The sequence below is a fragment of the Rutidosis leptorrhynchoides genome, chromosome 4 (assembly GCF_046630445.1).
Source record: "Rutidosis leptorrhynchoides isolate AG116_Rl617_1_P2 chromosome 4, CSIRO_AGI_Rlap_v1, whole genome shotgun sequence".
Taxonomy (NCBI): domain Eukaryota; kingdom Viridiplantae; phylum Streptophyta; class Magnoliopsida; order Asterales; family Asteraceae; genus Rutidosis; species Rutidosis leptorrhynchoides.
Genome location: NC_092336.1, coordinates 82,932,882 through 82,953,953, shown reverse-complemented (window position 1 = coordinate 82,953,953; position 21,072 = coordinate 82,932,882). Strand labels below are relative to the sequence as shown.

The 21,072-nt window shown below is 34.0% G+C and overlaps 1 non-coding gene across 1 annotated transcript; it reads right to left on the bottom strand.

Moving 5' to 3' along the window:
* Positions 1–1,309: 1,309 nt before the first annotated feature.
* LOC139845807 (small nucleolar RNA R71) lies at positions 1,310–1,416 on the bottom strand. The gene has a single exon (XR_011758563.1). It is a non-coding gene; the product is annotated as a small nucleolar RNA R71 (small nucleolar RNA).
* Between the last annotated feature and the right edge of the window lie 19,656 nt (positions 1,417–21,072).

The window sequence follows — 21,072 nt, the reverse complement described above, 5'->3', positions numbered from 1 at the left end:
CGCATTACCCAGTGACATGTCTTACGACAGGGGCGTTTAGGACCAGTGTAATGGCCTCTGCTTATTCATGAGCCAGCATTCCATAATCTCGGCAGAATAACTGATAAAATCATAGTATGCACTTACTTTAACCTTATCTGAATTACGAATTTTATCACATTTACTTTATTTATCTTATAAATTAGAAAATCCCAAAATTAAGTAATCACTACTCCTTCATAACTATCTTAGGCTTAAATATAGGTTCGATTCTACTGATATCTCAAAAATACGACTCTAGGTTATACTTCCCTTACTTATACTAAGGAGTAGTACGATTTAGGCCCCGCTAAATATAAATTTAAAACAGTACCCCCCTCTTGGAGGTTGATTCTGACGCGTTGCGACCTGACGACACCGCACAAATAAAACCGTCCGTTTAGGCCATATCAAGAGGGAAGCTAGTTTTTGGCGCCGCTGTCGGGGAACTGGTATCAGACAATACTGCTCTCTATCAAACTTATTCACAAGCATTTAGTGGTGTCTAAAAAAGACAATTATACACGGACTTGGTTGTTGGATTTTCCGAACAGTCTCCAATTATATTGGGACCAAAAGGATCCTGCCTCTCTGTAGTCGACATGGCCACTTGGTTTGTTGAATAGTTCGTGCGGAGCTCTGTTATCGAAATACCAGGGAATCAGTAGCCAGGACCAAAAACATTTTCAACCTTAGGATAGTTAGTTAAATTAGATTACTTAGAATACCTTAGATTACGTTAGAATTACCTTAGATTACTTTAGAAATTTAGTTTATCTGCTTAAAATTAAAAACAAAAAGGCATACCCAGTGTATGACCCAAACCCGATCTAGACCAGGGCCGTTGTTATTCGTACCTAATCCTGACGCAATAATCTCTAAAGCACGCAAGGAAGCATGAATTAGAAATCAAATGGCGTTACGCGTTACTTTAGCAGAAAGTACCAAACCCTCGATTGAAGGTCGAGGAGGACCAATCAGATTTCCAGAGATCCAAGGACACTCGTTCGAGTTAAAACATCACATCATCCAGCTCATCCAAAATAGCTGTCAGTTTTATGGATTACCAAATGACGATCCTAATTTTCACATTGATAAATTCATATCTCTTTCGAACTCCTACAAACAGCCAGGGATAAGACAAGATATAGTCTGGCTATACTTGTTTCCCTATTCTCTCACTCATCATGCTCAAACCTGATTCGAAAGACTGGAAAAAGATTCCATCACATCATGGAAGGAGATGGCCACTAAATTTCTAACCAAATATTTCCCTCCTTCTAAACAAACCAAACTAAAGAATGACATCATTAACTTCAAACAAAGTTATGATGAATCTCTTTACGCCGCATGGGAGCGATTCAAAACCTTGCTGAAGAAATGCCCTAATCACCAGCTAGAACGGTCAGCCCAAATCTGTACCTTCTACAATGGTCTTACGGTAAATCATAGGACGACGATCGATGCAGCAGCTCAAGAAAATCTGATGAACCAAACCGCAGACGAAGCATGGGAATTGCTCGAGAACATGACAATGCATCATCATGACTGGAACAGTGGTGAAACAACTTCATCATCTGCCCCACTCTCTACACTTAACAATCAAACGGAGGCCATCAAGTCCCTCACGGATAAGATGGAATCTCTCGCTAAACAACTCGGAGAATTTAAGACGCAGCCGCAGCAGGTCAACAAAGCTCAGGCTTGTGTTAATTGTACCAACCTGCAACCCACTGAAGAATATCAAGTTGAGTAAGAAAACCCTGACGGTTCAGTCTGTTACGTTCAATACCCAGCTCGTCCACCAAATCTCGGATTCAATCAACAACCTAGGATTAATCAATTTCAACGAAGCACCCAGCCTTTTCGCTATCGCTACCCACCTTATCCAGCTCAACAATCTCAATTGACCTACGATCAACCACTTCCACTCACTGGTCCACCAGTCGAGGAAAATTCCCCTACCACCCAGATTACAAAAGCACTTAACCCCACTGTTGGAGCTGATGATCAGTTGACTCAGTTCATTCAAGGAAAACAACAGCTAAATTAGAGAACTGCAGCCAGACAAGATCAGACGGAGATACTAATGAGAAATCAATTGGCTCTGCTCAAAAGTCTGGAGACGCAGCTCGGACAGTTATCACAACGCCTTGAAACCCGACCACAGGGAAGATTACCAAGTAACACTATCCAAAATCCCCACATAGAGGAAGCTAAGCAAATGGATTTCGTAATCTCAGAGGAAGAACCATGGAGAAGGTCAGCTAGGCTCAAGAACAAATCGACATATACTCAGAAGTTGACCCCTGCAACTCCAGTTCGTGTACCCTATCCTGGAAGGCTACGGGAGGAACCATCCAAGCTTGATTCCTTCACACTTTATGGAAGATTCCTGGACACTATGTCCAAAGTTCCCAACTAGAATAGATACATCCGAAGGCTTCTCTCTACAAAGGAAAGGATACCAGATTCTAACAAAATTCCTTTGAGTGAAGAATGCTCTGCATTACTCAGAAACTCTCTACCACCAAAGCTAGGAGATACAGGCCGATTCGTTTTCCCGTGTTCAATCTACCAATCTGGAACCATTCATGCGCTTGCAGATTTAGGAGCAAGTATCAACCTAATCCCCTTCTCTCTCTACAAGAGATTAGAGTTAGGAGACTTGTCACCAACTAAAATGACAATCCAACTTGCCGATCACACAATTCGATATCCTTAGGGCATAGTTGAGAACATCTTGGTGAAAGTCGACAAATTCTTGTATCCTACGGATTTCGTAGTAATGGATATCAAGGAAGACCTACAAACACCAGTAGTGTTAGGAAGACCTTTCATGAATACGGCTAGGACTGTCATTGATTTGTACAATCAAACCTTGATCTTGCGATCACATGAGGAGAGCGTCACCTTCAAAATTGACCGACCAACCGATCTTTCTGGACAGGCAGAGATGTTTGCTATTTCCACCAGACGGATCACTTCCGATGACGAGTCTTCACCACCAGCCGACGATATCGAGATGGGTGTCGAATCACAGTCTGTAGATGACCCAGAAATGGAAGAAGAGGATCCCAGCGAAGAAATAGAGGAAGAGTAGGAATCTGAAGAGGAAGAGGAAATGGAAGACGTAAAAGAAACTACGATAACACCCTCTTTAAGCATTAAGCGTCACGAAGAATTATTGAGGCTTGAGACGGAAGATCACAGTTAATCATTCGTTTCAAAAAGAAGACTGACAAGGCTGAGGTTAAGAACATAGAAATTGACCCTGCAAGTATCAAAGTGGAGAATCGGAATACTGAAGAAACCCGTTCATCAGATGTATCCTTAGAAGAACACTATACCTATGATGACGAGGAAGAGTAAAATGAAGACATTCTGGATAACTCACACTCTCCAACCGAACCAGATCACGGGGAGCCGGATTCTTCTTTAGATCGAATTTCAGTCATATCTACACACGCAGACATGATAACCTTCATCAATGATACCGATGAATTTGAAGATATTCTCGAAGCCATCCCTAAATCAACAATTGATTTCACGCTACGTGATGATGTAGCGTGAGGGTACGAAATAGTATTATTTTTACTAGGAAATACTACAAAATATGACACAAGTTTTATTAATTTACGGATGGGATATACCTAAACCTTGCTACAACACTATAGGCAGTGTACCTAATCGTAGAGTAGTGTAGTTTTTAGTAAGTTCGGTTCGTTCCACAACAATCTCTGTTTGAATGATTGGTGGCTCCGGAGGAAAGTTTAGTGGTTCAGGATCTACGAACCGTTCCTGAATATTCTCTGGATTCTCAATTGTGAGGTTGGGTTCAAAAAATGGATTATCGGAAATTTGAACTGAAGTACTTGGTCGACTGGATGACGATTCTAAAGAAAAATCAACGGCGGTTATATTTGCTAAATGTCTTGATCTAGTTACAGGTGGTGAACGTATGACCGGCGGCGAACGTCTTGCTCGGTGCATTCACTGAATATCCAATTAGTTTTTAAAAAGGAAAGAAAAATTATAATAAGTTATCCAATTAATAGACTTTTCTGATTTTGCCCACGTTTCGAATAGCCAAAAGATGCAGCAGAGGGGCAGGATTCGTTTGGTCTCAATATAATTGAGTACTGTTTGGCTCCAATAACCCGGTCCACGTACAAATCCAACTATTACTACGAACCAGAAAATTTTGATGTCTATCAATTTAACCACTTAAAATAAATTTTCGTAATTTTAAGAAATTTAGATAAGAAGTAGAATAAAAATCTTATCCTAAAACTAGAATAGCGAGAAATAAGAAAGAAAAAGATTGCGCGTCGAAAAATAAAAGGTCGAAAAATAGGCGTCGAAAAATAAAAATAAGAAAGTAGCGCGAAAAACGGCGTCGTAAAATTCTAAAGCACCTAAAACTTAGTCTAAGGAATAAGCACTTAAGGGATTTTACGGCAAAGCCTAAAAATTCTAGAAGTAAAAATAACTATGGCAAAACTAAACTTAATACTAAAAGTTGCGACTATAGTCTAAAAATCTAAAGGTAATAAAACTAAAAAAAAACATTTTTTTTTATAGACAAAATCTTAAAAAAATATATATTTTTTTAATAATTTTTTTTTTTACGTTTTTTTTTTTTACGTTTTTTTTTACGTTTTTTTTTTTTAAGTTTTTTTTTTTAAGTTTTTTTTTTTTTTTACGTTTTTTTTTTTTTTTAAAACGAATTTTTTTTTCTAAAAAAAAACGTTTTTTTTTTTACAATTTTTTTTTTTTTTTTTTAAAAAAAATGAATTTTTTTACAAATTAATACTTTTTTTTATAATTATTATTTTTTTTCAAAACTTTTTTTTAATTCATTTACTATTCATGAATAGTAAATGAAAAGAAATTAATTAATTTACTATTCACATGAAAGCGACATGATAGAAATTATTAATTACAATTTACATAATATACCCCTGAAGTATTTAATAAATACGACTTTTTAAAACTTTTACGATTCAAAATATATTCTAAAATATTATTATATTATTATATTCTATTTCAATATTATTATATTATTATATTCTATTTCAATATTATTATATTATTATATTTTATTTCAATATTATTATAATTAAAAATATAGCGTTTTAGCGCTCCCCGGCAGCGGCGCCAAAAACTTGATGATGTAGCGTGAGGGTACGAAATAGTATTATTTTTAATACAAAATACTACAAAATATGACACAAGTTTTATTAATTTACGGATGGGATATACCTAAACCTTGCTACAACACTATAGGCAGTGTACCTAATCGTAGAGTAGTGTAGTTTTTAGTAAGTCCGGTTCGTTCCACAGGGAGCTGGTGATACTTACTATATTTTTAACAACTATATTTATACAAAATATATATAATTATATAAGTAGTAATATTATTATAAAAGGGGGGGTTTTACCGTTTAATGACCGGTTTGTCGATTCTATATTTTAAGCGCAAAGATAAATGGCGATAATTAAAGTGCGTAAAATAATGACAATAAATAAAATGACAGTAAATAAAATTGCGAGTAATAAAATGACAGTAAATAAAAATACAATGAGAAATACAATAAAAGAATTATGCTTATTTAAACTTCCGTAATCATGATGTTTGACGTGTTGATTTTAATTTATTACCATGGGTTAATTGTCCTTTGTCCTGGTTTATTTGATACGTCTATCTGGTTTTTGTCCATAATAGTCCATCGGTCATAAAAATAAAGTGCGAGTATCATCGTCAAATTACCCTTATACCCGAAGTCAAATATTCCAACTGATTAAGGATTTAAACTGTGACGCAGTTATCACTTCTGTCAACAATTACACCAGTTATCACTGTATGTAATCCACCCCTGTTTTAATTAGTTTATGAATATTAATTCATCCACTTGATCAGAATGAATAATCAATTACCCAACCCAATTGATTAATTAAATGATTATAACAGATTCCATATGAACATCACTAAATAGGACAACCATAATCATTATTAATTATTAGGTTAATTAATTTGAAGATAGGTTCGACAGACTCCAATGAGTTGTCACTCAATTAGACAATACCCCCCATCTATTAATAGTCAATAGTTCAATTTCCACAAGTGTCGGGCTTTTGCCCAAACCTTAATTATGGTCCAAAGTTCAATAACCCCTTCTTAATATTTTTGCCCAACATCACGATTACTTCGGCTCAAATAAGCATAATAATAACTTAGTTACGATACATTAATGTAAAAAGGTTGAACATAACTTACAATGATTAAAAATAGCGTAGCGTTACACGGACAGAATTTCGACTTACACACTCAAACGATCTCTATCATAAATCTTATTATTATCATAATTTAAAATTAAAATTAAGATTATTGTTATATCTTATTAAGTTAACATTATGATAGAGATATAGAATATAGATATTGATAATTGATATTGATAAATAAGAAAAAGATAGAAAAAGGTGTGTTTTTACATTACGATTACAAAGCCTTTTATAGGCGAATTTAGAAATTGATTTTCACTTATGACCCCTGAACTATGCTCAATTAACAACTTTTTATTATTTAATATTATTCTTATTATGAATTATTTAAATATTATATTTTATTCTTGTGCATAGTTGACTCGTAATTTTTACACCGTTGCGTCGAGCGTTGAGAGTTGACTCTGGTCCCGGTTCCGGATTTTCGAACGTCCTTGCGTACAATTTTATATTTTGTACTTTGTGTTTTGTAACTTGTACTCTTGTCATTTTTAGACGTTCCTCATCAATAATTTGAACCTTTTTGATTGTATCTTGTACTTTTGATCTTTTTGGACCTTTGTGTCTTCAATTCGTCGTTTTCGCCTTTTGTCTTCGCACTTATTTAAAATAAACGAATATTACTTGAAAATGGAACAATTGCAACTAAAATCTTGTCTTTCTTGGGGGATTTTGCTATGAAATATATGTTCCTTTTTAGCCTTATCACTACGCTTAATGGAACGAATTATGGCTATCCGAGAAGAACACAACCTCTATCTCCAAAGAGAAGACAATGATGTTGAAATCCTAGAAGAACGCATTCAAGACTTTGTCAACACTCTTCACGATCATATCTACCAAGAAGAAAGGCAACGGTAGCATAATTCAGTGGTTCGCACTATTCTTGAGACAAGATTCTGTCGAGATCAGAAGATCATTTACTCTAAGGTTTATAACGCCTTAGCCGGATATGCACTTCCGTTCTCAGCAAACCAACGAGCACTACTGACTCTCATCCGGAAGCACATGGATCTTTCCACCAGACGCTCGACTTATCACTCTGATTTGCAAATGATCGAGGATATTCACAGCTTTTTCGCTCTCTTGGAAAGAGATAATTTCGAAAGCACACCAGACAGGCTAGTGATTTACGTAAAAATTGATCACCATGCTGATCTGATTATCAAAGAGTTACGAGACGCTGTTACGGAGGAAGTAAGGCGCAACAATCCATTCTCTGATCTTGAACCAGATCGAGTCAACATTTCCACCTACGTTACGAAGCAGATATCACGTATCTTCCACGAATCCACAGATCCAAGTTTCACATTCAAAGCTGGATGTTGGGAGATATACTCAAAGACGGTGACATTGATGCTCGGGTCCGGATTGTTGTTCACTTCTTTTCAGCTTCATCTTTTAACAATTCTGTGCAAAGCTACAGACTCTTACTGTGGAGTTCACCGTTCTGAAGACTTCGAGATTGTAAAGATACATTTTCTAACATTGTTTGAAGACCTTTGAAATGAGCATCCCATCAGAGAAACAATCACCACCAGCACTGCTTCTATGATTGACATCCATGGGTCAACCAGCAGAGTCGTGGATCATATTCTCATCGGACTTCAAGACTTATCACGAGCCGAAACTACACACTACTTATCTTTCAGAAGATCTTCAATAGAAGTACCGGATCTTCTACCACTATTGGTCCGACACTTTCTCAGGATTTACCGCTCGACAAGACCAAGATTACAACCATCAGCGAGGAATGTTTTCTTTCTAAGGCATCACTACGGTCGAGCCAACGACCTTAAACAAAAGCGCTTCTCGGGAGGCAACCCGTGCAATAAAGTAGAGTAGAAGAATAAAGGATGACAAATGAGCCGATAAAAGACGCAAGGATTGAAAGCCAGCCACATCTGCTAGGAGTATTTCTTTCTTCCCGCTACTAGCTCAAATTTAAACTATGCCGCATCCTAGCTTATCACTAAGTGTGGGATTCCAACCCAATTAAACACTAGACAAATACTCCCAAATCTTCAATTAAAACTCCTAAGTGTGGGATACACTAGGAACATTGAGGACAATGTTCGTCTAAGTGTGGGATATTGGTTTCATCTTTTTATGCTAAATTAAAATAACCCATTACGGAGATTCCAAGTTCTTAAGCCAAAATTCAAAATTTTTAACAAGAGAAAGCCTTTTCGAAAAAGTATTTTTGAAAACCTAAAACGTTTGTAAATAAAAGTAAGGCTTAAGTAGGGTGGAAATCTTGTTAGGTTGAACCAAATCTCTAATAGAACATTGCATGACTAAGGCATTATCGACTTAAATTGATTATGGTGAGGTACCCCAAATAAGACCAGCATTCAACATTAATGCTTCACTGTTTTCCGTTGAGAAAGCCGATGTCTTTGCCCAGAATCAGAACTTTCTTTAGATCTACATTTCCAAAGCAGCGAAATGTGATTCGGTTATAATCAAAGATCTAGCCATTTGTCAAAAATAACCCACCACTTCTACTCCACATCCACATCAACTTTATTATTAATCGAAAAATTCAGAAAATGAGATTCTTTCCGAAAACTCGATGTTATAAACCTCTCAAGTATCATGGCAAAGGTCTTGAAAAAGTTTACCTGCAAAAAGTTTCTCGAGATGAAATCTCCAAAAAAAAAAAAATAAAAAAAAAATAATACTTTCAAAGTTCTGAAAAGTAGCCGAACTTATAAATGAGAAACGCCGAAGAAGAACTTGACCAAAAATGATTATCAAATGAAGAAAAGTTCAAAAGTGCTTCTCAAACATTTCAGCACTCCTATCTATCCCAATAAAAGTCTGCATAAAGACTACATTACCCTTTCTCTCACCCCTCAAAAACAACTTCACTACCACTCCAAAATTCCTTTCCATCATTGACAAATTACCTAGAAGCTAAGATTACTACCGTTCTTACTTTAGTAGCAAGGATTTGAGTCTTTATCAAGCCTATGACGATGGGTGCAGCATGACTGGCTATGAGTGAATTCATTTCTTAGATCTATAGGGAACCCTAAACACTTGTGTGATTTGAGTGACCCGTGAAAGTTAGCCTATGTCATGTAACCTCTTCGCATGCTTGCAGAGATAGTTTCAATCATGACATAGATGTAACCTCCTCCTCGCATGCTCGCATGCTTGCCTGGCTCACAAACGGCCTGCCAAACGGCCTGCCAAATAACCTGCCAGTCGTTTGCAGGGAAAATTTAGGCTTATTTAAAGGGTCTTTGTCATTCATTCCAACACACACTTCAATTCACTTCTTTCTCTCTCTTGTACAATATTAGTCATACTTTCAAGGTCTTCGACTCCGTGCGGAAAACCTAGTACCTGGAGAAGAACGTCGAAGATTGTATTAGGAGCGGTCTAGAATCTTGAAGTTGTCACTTTTGTATTCGGAACTCGGTTAATCCACTGGTACTTCTATCCTTTATCTTTATATAATGTCTTCTATCATTATGTTCTGTGATATTGTTGCCATGATTAGCGAGTAGTTATCTTTAGTGTATGCTATGATGTAAGCAGTTATAATGCCGAAATAATGTTATGGTTTGTGTATGTCGTTGAAATGCTTTCCGATTATGCTTTACACTCAATCGCTTTTCCAACTAATAGAACGTAGTTATTGGCTCTGTTATTGGGAAGTCGCGAACCCCGATTCAGAGTACACTATCTGTGTCACCCCTTGGTAAGAGAAGTCTATCAGATACTACGTAAGATTGACTGAGGCACACCGGTTGTAGTAAGTCTATCGAGCTTTGGATTCCGACTGAGGACTCTTTCGTAGTGAAACATCTGACTAGACCCTTAGTACATTGTCGGTCTCAGACCATGCAAGTGTAGTCACCAAGCATATAAACTTCGTACGTGCATGCTGAAGCACAGCGGTTGTTGTAAGCTGTACCTCTGCTAAGTAAGGCCATGGAACCCAGTCAGTGTTGATTAGTACGCTGCACCATAACGCGGTCTCAAGCATTGCACCCCGCTTGAGGGATTCTTAGTTAATTAAGGAACTGTTTGTTTAGACACATAAAGGATTGGACCGTTAGGATAACCGAACGTGTTCATGGAAGTCAGCTTGACTTGGCCATGGCGTTCTTTATGGTTGAACTCTTTTTAAGGGCCTAACTATCTTTTAAAACCAATCATTAACGAAAGCATTGAAACACATCACGTCTCTCGTATATGGTAAACCATGTATTCTATTATGCTTAAGAAAGTTTAGAGCTTTGTGGAATGTTAATACGTCACCCAACCGAGTCGCTCAATTGGATGAGCCGTCTGAACGTGTATGCCTGTAGTCAGACTGCACGGGCGTCGGAGGTAAGGGACGTTGTTGTCGATTCAGAATCTTTAAGCCTATCGCATTACCAAGTGACATGTCTTACGACAGGGGCGTTTAGGACCAGTGTATTGAATACAAGGCCTCTGCCTATTCATGAGCTAGCATTCCATGATCTCGGCAGAATAACTGATGAAATCATAGTATGCACTTACTTTAACCTTATCTGAATTACGAATTTTATCGCATTTACTTTATTTATCTTATAAATTGGAAAATCCCAAAATTAAGTAACCAATACTCCTTCATAACTATCTTAGGCTTAAATATAGGTTCGATTCTACTGATATCTCAAAAATATGACTCTAGGTCATACTTCCCTTACTCATACTAAGGAGTTGTACGATTTAGGCCCCGCTAAATATAAATTTAAAACAGTACCCCCTCTTGGAGGTTGATTCTGATGCGTTGCGACCTGATGACACCGCACAAATAAAACCGTCCGTTTCGGCCATATCACATATATTTCTAACAATGCATGTGAGACTTCAAACGCTCTGTTATGATCATCACCCATGTAAAGGAAAGTCCAAATATGTCACACTTTCGAGCCGTTAAAAGTATCTTTCGAGAAATCTAAATGGCTCTATGCATCATTGATATCATATTCTTTGGAGATTCGGATGATAGTGGATTGCTACTGTTTAAAAGAGTGGTTTATGTGCATTAGTTGATTTATGCATAACCTCTTGGCTCTTAAAGGAACAAACAAATGTAGCTCTCTCTCTACTACCAAAGTCGAGTATGTAGCGATTGGAATATCATGTGCTCAAGGCTTATGGATGAAACAAACTTTTCTCGATTACGGTACCATTTCTTCTGAAACTCATATATGTGTGCATTCTCGTGCTAAAATTGGACTAGTGAACCTAATAAGTAATTATTTGAACACCAATTTAGCCTTGATCATTACGTGATAAGTGAAACTTAGTGGATGATTTTTCAATGATAACTTATTATATGGAAAATTTTTTGACTTATCATATCGGCCCTATTGTTCACTATTACTTGATATGCTTCAACTAGTACGCCCATAATTTTGAATAGATGTGCCTCATGCATGTTTTAAGCTTATATATAAATTAGATCGTTATGATGATTACGTATATTAGCTTCAGCATGCTACTCTTACTTGTGTTCTTATAATATGTATTCAACATGTTATGCTTATATTATGTGTAATATGTTTGACATGCTATGCTTATGATATGTGCAATATGTATGCCATGCTTGTGACTTTACATGCTTGTTTAAAACTACTATGATAGTATCTATAGTGTTGCATGATATGATTACATATGATACTCTTACTTTTTTGCCATGCTATGTTATGCTTGTGTTTTAACTTGCTTGTTTGAACCTACTTTATTTCATACATGCTCTAGCATCTAAGCTTATAAATATGATTGTTATGCATGATTATTTGCTTGACAATTGATTTCATGTATAATAACTTTTGTATGCTACTCTCACTTATGTTTCCACATTGTGCTATGTGCAATATGTATACCATGCTATGCTATATGGTTCTACATGCTTGTTTAAACCTACTTGCATCTATACATGCCTGAAATTGGTAGAACTAGTAGAGTAATATTGGTACTTTATGATAATGTTGCATGATATACTAAGGCTTCTGCTCACTACATGTTATATCGCACATTCATGCTATACTATTCATTAACTCTGATATGTGGTGGTTCATACGCACTTTGATCTTATATGCTCTCTACCGTTCACATATATAGGTCAAAGTGCTCGCTTCGCTATCTTAGTTATGTATGACATACAATAATTCTTATGCTTGCTATACATTATTATATGTGTGCAATTACCCTTGATTATAGGTTGGGTTCATATGATTCCTTACTTAGTCTTATGACTAAGTATGTTTCAAGGGGGAGCAATACTATCTCCCATCAAGTAAGATTCAAGGGGGAGCATTACTCTAGGGCGCGCTTAGTTCCAAGGGGAGCTAACCTTTTTGCTTCGACAAAAGGGGGAGAAAATGTATGGTAAGTGATGTTAACACATGTGTTGTATTGTACGTTTAAGCACACTTACATAGGTTTGTCATCATAAAAAAAAAGAGAATGTTGGTTAGTGATCCAATGATAATATTCAAATGTTAACCACTTTATTTTGATGATGACACCAAGTCTTATGTGCTTAAAAAGTGTATTAACAACACAAGTTCATGAGCCTACACAATCTCTAGCAAACGATCAATACACATAATAACAAAGTCAAAAGATTCATTTGCAATATCCTGGATGAGCACGGCTGGGTCCACGGTCGACCGCAGGTCAGACCGTGGATACCTTTTACCTTGGTTATGAGGAACAAGGTGCACGATCTACTCCACGGTCAACCGTGGGTCGACCACAGTTTTCTATGTCCGAATTTTCTAAAATTTAGTTTGACCACTTCGGAGCATCTATAATTTATAAAACTTGTTTTAACATGCTTACAATAGTTGCCCCCTTTATATCAAAATGAGTTTTGGCCACAAAAACGCTAATCGAGGTTAATCACACCTAATGACATCTTAATGATGTTTTAACCTTGGTCAAGAATAACACATAAGTGTTACAAAATATTTAATGGTCTTAAAAGGTATTTTGTGGTCTTAAAACACGTTTTGGTCACTAGAACACTAATCTTGATTAATCTCACGTAATGACGTCTTAATGATAATTTAGCTTAGAATTAAGTTCAAACACATAAGTGCTGCAAGAATATTTTTTTGGTCTTAAAATATATCTAGACACATTAAGGATGGTCATTAAGTCTCAAATAAAGAGATGCTCTCCTCTTAACCCTTAAGCATTACTTATATGCTTAAGTATGATTAATCTTGGTAATTAGTGCAACTTTCAAAAAGTCTTTGCAAGGTTCAAATGAGTCTCATTTGGCTTGTTGCAAGTAACCAATGAGGTTAGATGGTTCCATCCAAGTATAGACAAATTGTATGAAGACATGGGATTTGGGGTTTGGCTTGTTGTGGCTTGTCAATGGACAAAATTCTGCATTTTCCATTATGGGAAATCAATGATACAATATAAGGACAAGAGACTTTTTCCTTTTGCAAGCATATGTCAACTTTAATGAATGCATCCAAAGTATAAGATGAAGGTTAAAGACTTACAAGTGTATTAAGCATCTTTTGAAGGCTCTATATTGAGTAAAGAAGCAAGAAATTCAAAGTCAAAAGAGCTCCAACGGATATATTAAAAAGTTGTCCAGCAGGACCGCGGTCGACCCACGATCGACCGTGGAGTGAGCCGCTGTGATGAATATCTAATGAAAAGGCACACCATAAATGAATATCTAATTCCAAGGTTTTTGACATCCGATGATTTCTAGATATAGACAATCACTGTAAATAAAAGTTTACAATACTACATCCGTTGATAATGCAGTCAAAATAAGATACATGGTGATGATTTTGTGAATACAAAGTTTTCACGAATAAAGCATGTATGACTCCATGCACATAGCTTGTATAACGTATAAGCAAACAGCGGAAGACTTCTAGGAACCTGAGAATAAACATGCTTAAAAGTGTCAACACAAAGGTTGGTGAGTTCATAGTTTTAATGTTGCGTATAATTTGTATATAAAGGTGGATCACAAGATTTCAGTTGTTTCATCCAGAAACGTTTATCAAAATATTCTAAAAGATTGAGCATCCTGGTAACTAAACTTTAACGTATATATAATAAGTACCCCTGTTTTAACATACATGCAACCAACATGTACAATACACGCAATCCAACGTGTACTAAACTCAAATAGCATACGTCTGTTTTACAGTTCAGACTAGGGTTTCAATACTTGGAACAAACGGGGATGTCAAGCCCTATGGATCCATATATAACTATTTGCGCCCACCAGTTCTTATAACCGGCAGCTACTAGTTACCAAAGCTAAGGGATTTTCGGTTTAAACTCAGTGTAGAATTAAGTATGTACTTGTATCCATTGTGTTTAAAATAAATTGCATGTATTCTCAGTCCAAAAATATAGATTCCAAAAGCAATTAAAAAGGGAGCATATGAAACTCACCTTAGCAGCACATAAGGTCATTCACCGAAATGTGACCGAAACTCGGAATGCAAAATAACCGTAGATCTCAACCTAGAGAACATATGTTGGTCAATACATGTCTAACAAACTAGGTCAGGTCATAGTGTATCACAATTCTAATGCTCGAGACCGACATGCAAAAGTTAACAAAAGTCATCTCAAAAGTCAACCTGACCCAATATGATCTTTAAATCTATACATGTTTATTATATTAACATAGTATAAGTCTTGATAATTGAACGAATTTATAGTTTATCAAACTCAAAATATTATTTATTTCGGGAGCTATATTATATTTGAATTATCATGGCAATCGATAATATTTTATTATTTCACATAGTTTTTCAATACTTGTAAAATCAGATTATAGTGTTTATAAAGTTTTAAAACATGATAAGACAGTCAACTTTGATAATTGTTCAACAAAACGAGATGTGCCTTATATAGAAATTCATTTACTCGATTAGTAATATCTAAAAATCCAATTTATCAATCTCATAGACAAGTTGTTTAAATATTAATTTACAGTTTCAAACACAATTTCAATTAATGTCAAACATAATTCAGTTGACCATATCTTTTAATCCATTCATCGAAATCACGCGATTTCTAAATAAAAAGTTATTAAATTTTCGATAGCTTTCCAACGACATGCATATCATATACTTGATATCAGTAGCATATGTATCAAATTCGTGATTCATCATAAACTCTCTAACGACAAAATTAAAGCATACAAGCATACATAAACATATATACTCTAGCACTAGACATGAATACACTATTAATATATAAAAGATAAGATATGAATGCTCACATATCAATATTGTGATTCAATATTGCAGGAAAGTACGTAGACGCAACGGAGATGATAAACACTAGGTTTGACTTGCGAACAATACCCACGAACATTACCCATAACCTCCATAGCTATAACCCATAATTTCCTTAGCTTTGACTTATTTGAAAACTCGGTTTGAAATCATTTGAGCAGAACTTCGTCGTAGTATTTTGTGTATACATAACTAATATAAATAATTATATAAGATTAATAATAATAATAATAATAATAATAATAATAATAATAATAATAATAATAATAATAATAATATAATAATAATAATAATAATAATAATATAATAATAATAATGGTAAGATCTTATGGAGTAATATATATGTATGTATGTGTAAAATGATCGATTACAGAAACTGAATCGAGTCATATATATAGTATAATAATATAATAAAGTAATAATATAATAATATTAAAATAATATAATAATATAAAAAATAAAACGTGTGAATTAGAATTCAATAATATCTGCCGACATTTTTCACGGACCGATATTTCGTACTCTTGTTACTAATAATTGACGGGTAAAAAATATGGGTAAAAATTCTACTTTTTATATTTGAATACATATATATCTGTTTTGGTCTTAAGCTTTATAAAATTAGTTGTAAAAAGGTTCTTTTATAAAGTTTGTACGCGTAATATGTGTTTTCCTAGTTTTTAACTGAACAAAGATATATAATATAATATTAATTTATTTATAATAATATAATAAATATAATAATATAATAATAATGAAATAAAATATAATAATATAATAATAATTTTGAATCAAATTTGAATCGTAAATATTTAAAAAGTTGTATTTCTCAAATACTTTAGGGATATATTATGTAACTTATAATTAATAATTTCTATCATGTCGCTTTCATGTGAATAGTAAATTAATTAATTTCATTTCATTTACTGTTCATATGAATAGTAAATGAATTAATTTCGATTCAACTATTTAAGTTACATTGTTGTACGTTGTACTTTACAGCTTGTACATCTTTGAATTAATTGTGTTTCTTCTTATAAATTAAAAAATTTACATCATAAAAATAAAACGATCATATACGTAAAAAAAATTAATTTGAAATTGCATCATTCAATAGTAAATTTTTATCATTTAGTATATAAATATTATTCGCATGTTTCCGTATATATATATATATATATATATATATATACAATTATATAATTATCAATATATATATATATATACACAATTATATAATTATCAAAAGTTATAACGTTCGTGAATCGTTAGACAAACAGGGTCATCACAGCCGCACAGGGTCTGAAAAGTTTTTCTTACAAAAGTTTTAAAACTTGTTAGAATTCATTTCTTATTATGACGAAAATATTAAATCATATAAAGATTTGGTTCAAAATAAGTCGAAATTTTCTGGGTCATCACAGCCGCACAGGGTCTGAAAAGTTTTTCTCTTACCTATATAAACCAAGCCTTGGAGAAATTGAAGGACACCTCTTTCCACCATACTTTCAAAGTCATATCAACTAATCTCCCAAGCCTCAAGCACATATCTATGAAGAGATAATAAGAGAGAAAGAGAGATTCTACTTACACTAAGTTGCATTAAATTGTATACTTTATGCTTATCATTTGTATCTTTAAGTTTACTTTGTGAGATACTTCCTTAGTCGGTCAAGGAAGTTAAATAGTTCTTGAGATAGGAAGCACCATCTTACTTAGTGATTCAACTTCCTTAAAGGGATCTAGGAAGTTGATTAATTCCATTGGAAATTAATACTTGTCCAAGGTGAAGATAAATTTGATTTAAGTAAGGTTGGTGTAACCTATTGAAGAACTATGAGAGATTGAGTAAGTAGATTAGTTCTTGTAATAAGAACACCACTTGACTTAGTGATTCTTCTTCCTTAAAAGGATCTAGGAAGATGATTAACACCATTGAAAATTAATACTTGTCTAAGGTGAAGACAAGTTTAATCTAAGTAAGTTGGTGTGTCTTATCAAAGAACTATTGGTGTAAATGGATCTCCACCAGGTTTGGAGAAATGCTTAGTGAAGCTAACTCCCGATTAGTAAATCGGGGAGTGAATTAAGGATGATTAGTTAACATCCTCCCGAACCACTATAAATCCTTGTGTTTGTGCACTTACATTCTTTACATACTTCCATTAAGAAACACAAATGCTTCCACACTTAAAACTTATGTTATGATTGTTAAAGATTACGAAAAAGTTTTAAAAATCGTATTAAGTAACTATTCACCCCCCTCTAGTTACTTACATTAGTATCACCCTTACACAAACAAGAATCAAGATTTTAATTCAAACTCAAATCAAATCATAATATCCTCAAACTCAAAAAAAAAAAATTCAAAATTAATACACATCAGTATAAAAAATTGAACCTAATGCAATAATCACTTGTTCCTAATGCAACAATCACTTCAACCGTCCAAAATTACTACAGAGATTACCGATGCATCTAGCGATAAATGAAGTGGAGACGGTGGTTTGTGATGGTTGCATGTTTCCGGTGGTGTATCGGTCTAAAAAGGAAGTGAAGTTGGTAGTGGTTTGCAATAGTTTCCTCACAGATTTCGATTAATAAGTTTACAAGTTGATGGAAGGGTTAACAGCCTTGGGTTTAGATAATGAATATGAGTTAAACATGTGTTTAATTTTGTATTTTCTTATATGTTTTTTATTTATAGAATGAAGACGAGTTAAACAGTTTGCAAGGTTTTGATAGTGGAGTATTAGTGTTAAATGAAACAAAGTTTTCTTTTAGATTTATAAGGAGGATGGCGTAAGAAAATGAAAGAGGATGGTGAAATTAGAAGATAAATATGAGAAAATGTTAATATGACGAATATAATCTCATGTGCATGTCACATGACATGATTTAACGGGTGTTTTTTTATGGACATCAGTCTCATGGACTCTACGTGTAAAAATTGCAAACCACTAAGACTGCCAGAGCAAGAAAAATAGTACAGGGATTGAACACGAAATATGTGCAAACCACAAGGATTGTTGGCATAATTATGTATAATATTATGTTAAGAAAATTATTCAAATTATACGTGTTTGGGTTATTTAGATATAGAAAATTGAATCATGTGAATATAATCTCCGTAGCGAAGCGCAGACATTTTAAACCTAGTAAATGTCAATAATATTAGAGAATATCTAAACTACAAAAAGTGGTACTCCATGTCTTAAAGATTAATATAGGCTCAGGAAATCAATTTAGCCCAACTACTTTCTTAGACCAATAATAGCCCAACTATTGATTACAAAAGTTTACAAGCCGTCAGTTAAGATCTCACGATTAGAAAACCCTAGAGTCATTCGTTTCACCTAGCAGCCACAATCTTCATGTACCATTTTCAACCTTATTTCATTCACCAACCCTAAATCGTTCGTTCAAGATTCTTCACAATGAAAATGGTGATAAGTTACACGTACACTCCTTTAATTTATCCTAAACAAACAAACACATGAAATCGATTCCCCAAATCATAAAGTTGTCTGTTTCTATAGGATCGACCGAAAAGAGTTTTCGGTTGAATCTAATCGGTCTTTGAGATATCAGGAAGATTTGGGTTTGCTTAAATCAATTAAAATCCCAGTTAATTGATTGAAGTAGGTTTATTTATTATTATTTTTTTGTATGAACAAATTGATTGATTGATTGTGGCAGAAACGGAAAAAGGTCGGATGGAGCAAAGGATTAAGGAAAAACAGCGATCGATGATTGCAAACAAGGTGCATATTTATCATTAATATTAAAATATTAATCAAATATTAAATATCAATAAATTATTATTATTATTATTAATTATAATTATTATTAATTATAATTATTATTAATTATTATTTTATTATTTAAGATTACTACTAAATAAATAAAATGTAATCATCATAAGAACATACCTAAAAAAAATTGGTTAGAAAAAAACTCATGTATGAGTTTAATACCAATCAAATGAAATCTAGTCTAGATGTTGTAGTAATATTAATCAAACAAGTTCATATAGTTCCTATTCATTAAAGCATGGTTAATAATTATATTATATTATATTACATTTCTATTATTAACAATTACTTGATTGATTGATAGATCTATTGATTCTAGCAGAACAATTGCAGTGTGATAAATGTAAAATCATTAACTTGGATCTCATTTGTTTGGACGGGGTATCCGTTGACGCCGAGCCCTTTAGAAGGGAGTCTTTAGTGGTCCGATTCCGTTACAAATACGGTATTGGCATTAGAGTAGTCGAAAACAATAGTAACACCCTTAAGAAGGTTCAACGTTTTTGTAAGGAACATGCGGGGATCCAGGATGATAATGCCAATTATGGTGAATACATCGTTCAACATAAGTTGAAAGATTTTAATTTCGGATTTCGCCAACGCTTTCGGAAGGATGCTATTGATCTTATTAATGTATGCCTGTTTTTTTTAATCCGATCCTGTTAGAAATTTTGTTTGATTAGTAAGGTTCAGACTCACGCATAATATACCTACAATCACATTAAAAGAAGAAGTTTGTGCTGAATTTTGAACTTCTTTTTTCTTCTTCTTAAATGCCTTAATAAATATCTTAACCTTAAAACATAGTTAGGGATATATTTATGGATCATTAAGTAATAATTTGACGTTAATTGATAAAAACAAGTGTACATATTTATCCGAGTCCTGGTCTAATTTTATATTGTTGTATTCATTCATCTTTATTCAAAAGTTTTTATTTAATTAATTTGCTTCACAATATTTTGTTTTTATTTCAGCCTGCTTTGATTTGGAGATAAAAAGCCTCATCGACCCGATGGTTGAAGGCATTGATGACATGTTCACCAAAATGACTACCGATGAGATTTGTAACATCTTTTTCGTGAACTTGAAAGAGTATGGTGAGGATAAATTCAAACTTATGAAAAACAATCTTGTTGCTTTCAAGTGGCACAAGAAGTATATTCCTTGGTTGGAAAGATCATTAAAGTTCTCATAATATACCTACAATCACATTAAAAGAAGAAGTTTGTGCTGAATTTTGAACTACTTTTTTCTTCTTCTCAAATGCCTTAATAATAACCTTAACCTTAAAACATAGTTAGGGATATATTTATGGATCATTAAGTAATAATTTGAATTGATAAAAACAAGTGTACATATTTATCCGAGTCCTGGTCTAATTTTATATTGTTGTATTCATTCATCTTTATTTAAAAGTTTTTATTTAATTAATTTGCTTCACAATATTCTGTTTTTATTTCAGCCTGCTTTGATTTGAAGATAAAAAGCCTCATCGACCCGATGGTTGAAGGTGTTGATGACATGTTCACCAAAATGACTACCGATGAGATTTATAACATCTTTTTCGTGAACTTGAAAGAGTATGGTGAGGATAAATTCAAACTTATGAAAAACAATCTTGTTGCTTTCAAGTGGCACAAGAAGTATGGTTGGAAAGATCATTA